The sequence below is a fragment of the Gossypium hirsutum genome, chromosome A06 (genome assembly GCF_007990345.1).
Source record: "Gossypium hirsutum isolate 1008001.06 chromosome A06, Gossypium_hirsutum_v2.1, whole genome shotgun sequence".
In the NCBI taxonomy this organism is placed as follows: domain Eukaryota; kingdom Viridiplantae; phylum Streptophyta; class Magnoliopsida; order Malvales; family Malvaceae; genus Gossypium; species Gossypium hirsutum.
Genome location: NC_053429.1, coordinates 43,836,367 through 43,839,376, shown reverse-complemented (window position 1 = coordinate 43,839,376; position 3,010 = coordinate 43,836,367). Strand labels below are relative to the sequence as shown.

General features: G+C 33.8%; 1 pseudogene; it reads right to left on the bottom strand.

Moving 5' to 3' along the window:
• Positions 1-2,480: 2,480 nt before the first annotated feature.
• Positions 2,481-2,581, bottom strand: LOC121230973 (uncharacterized; annotated as a pseudogene).
• Positions 2,582-3,010: the final 429 nt, after the last annotated feature.

Genomic DNA, 3,010 nt, shown 5'->3' with positions numbered 1-3,010 from the left:
AGATCAATGGTTATTTCCCTGACAGAAAATGCAAGATCATTGATTCCACAGGTAGCGTTGCGCTCAGGTTGTATACTTCAATTAATATAACATGGTATCATTGATTCCATTTGTATTACTAGATCTGGAATCAAATAAGCTGCAAATTCCTCTTTATTGTAGGATCTGTAATTCGACTAAATGCGTTGAAGCCTAGAAAAGAATCCTTAGCATGTATATAAAATAACAACTTGGAATTCAACATCAACTGCTTTATTAAGGTATATAACCCATTAATCTGCCACAATTTGTTGTGGCAATTTAAGGTTTCTCTGACACTTAAACGAGATTGTTTTATAGCATTTTTATATGTTTTTATTTCATTTTCGATTTTTATTGCTTTATGTTTAAATTATGCAAAATAAATATTTTTACGCAATTTTGAGTTATGTAATAATCTAATGGGCCTAGGGATGATCTAACGGCTCTATCTAGTATGTAGGACACTGTTTTCAAGCTTAGAAGACGAAGGGTGACTATAGCGTCGCAACACCGAGAAGTGGTGTTGCAACATCAAACTTCAAAACCAAAATACCTAGAATTTGAAGGCAGTGTTGCGACACCGGTCCTGTGGTGTCACAACATCAAGTTACAAACATAAATTTTAATTAGGGTATTTTAGTTCGCACAATGCACCTTAATAAGATTTTTGGGTTGTTTAGCAACCCTAATTAGGTCTGAGCATAAACTTTATAAATAGACATGTTAAGTCTCATTTGAGGAGTATTGGCCAAGTGAGTCGTTTTAATATTTTAGGGTCTTAGTTTAGTTTTTATTTTATTTTCAATTTAGTATTTTTTTTATACTTTTGTTCTTCTTTCAACTTGGATTCAGTCTTGATCCAAGGATTTAATGTAGTAGCTTTTCGTTATTTTGTTGTTGATTCCAATTGCAATTGAAGTGGTATTCACGACTATTAAAGGAGATTTCACTTCCGAGCTCAAATCGATATAAAAAACAAATTTATTTCTCTACTCCTTACTTTTATTTAATTTGATGCTTTGCATGTTAAATATGGGTTTAGGAATTATTGTATTTAGATTCATAAGTAGCTAATTTCCTTAGGGAGATTAATGAAAGAATGTGTGAATAATTAACGAATGAACAAGAGTTGAATTTCGAGTTAATTGGCTTAAATTATGTGTGATTAAATCCTAGGGAGTGACACCCCTAGGAAGTAATTTAGGATAAATGATATCGAGAGATAAGTTTACCGAGTACCTCATAATTTATCCCGGTCAAGAAAGTGAGGTCGAGAGGTAAGCGTGTATTGGTCGATTAGTTAATTAGTTAGAGGCCGAGAAGTAATAACTAGTTAATTAATAGCTAAATCGATAAAACCTGAGTTCTGAAGTTGATTAGGATCACTGAAGTGAGTTGATCTCGTGCCTATTTTATTGGACTATTTTTTATTATTAAATTGGTTGATTTTTAGTTTAAATAATTTTTAGGTTAATTTGATTAATTGATGTTAATTGCATTTGTAATATAATTTTAAGTCGGTACTATTTAAACTTATTAGTGTAGAGAATTAATTTAGGTTTAATTCAACCTCCCTTGGGTACAATCTTCGGAATGCTTCCTGAAGTGTTTCATTGTAACACTAATCTATATTACAATTTAACCCATATACTTACATACACCACTTGTTAATTTTATATCTTTTTGTTGCAGTATTTCCAATCTAGATGTTTGTACATCTGGCGGCTGTCAAGTTGTTGGCGCCGTTGCCAGGGATGTTTTGACATCAGACTTAAATTTAATTTTCTCCATTTGATAGGATAAAGAGGAAAATTTAGAATTATAGATACAAATTTTTATTTTTATTTGATTTTTAATTTATTTTAATTTTAATTTGTTTTAACTTCTCTTTGATTTTAGTGTATGACTTGAAGTCGAACTCTTCCAATCGAGCCATATCCTGAACTGAAGAGAAATTTAAGGCTAGCTTGTAAGAAAATGGAAAACAATCCACCTGTAATAGCTAACTTGCCACGAGGAAACCCACTGTTTGAGGAAAACATCAAACCATCTGCACAACTACGAAGAGAGCCACTGATAGGTCAACAGGAGAGGCCATTGTGCAAGTATGCGCTTCACACTTTAGACAGTTCATGGTAGAATTGAGAGGCTTACTATTAATGCAAACAATTTTGAAATTAAGACGATCATCATCCAAATAATACAAAACAATTTTCAATTTCAGGGAAATATGATGGAAGACCTGAAACAACATTTAAAGAGATCCCTACAGTTGTGCAACACATTTAAGTACAACAGAGTGACCGATGACGCGGTCCGTCTACGATTGTTTCCATTCTTGCTTCGTGACAACGCCTACAAATAGCTTGATTCCCAAGTGTCGAGTTCCATCACAATATGGGACGACTTAGCAGGGAAATTTTTACACAATTTTCCCCATTAGTTGATCCATCCAATTGAGGCTTGACATTGCCAATTTTAAGTAATTCGAAGGTGAGAACTTATATGAAGCATGAGAACACTTTAAGTCATTGCTTAGGAAATGCCCACATCACAGTATGCAAGACTAGCTTCAATTGAAAATTTTGTGTAATGGATTGGATGGAAGCTAAAAATCCGGCTTAGATAGTGCATCGGTTAGAGCCTTTATGAATAACACCTATGAATGAGCCTATCAATTGATCGAGGACATGGCGATGAACTCGTATATGTGGTTGAATAAGCATTTCTTCTATAGCCAGAAGTTGTCAATAGCTAATATGGCAAGTAAGACTATAAATATCAACAAATTTTGGAAAAATTACATTGTTTAGAGACCACTATCAAGCCATTGATGAATGATGTTGCTTGAAGCTACACGTCATACCCAGAGACCCAATCAGATGAAGTGAATTACTTGGGAAATAGGGGTGAAACCCCTATTCAAAGATGTACAACTCTTATTGGAAGGACCATCCAAATCTAAAGTGGGGAGGCAACCCAAGTAGCA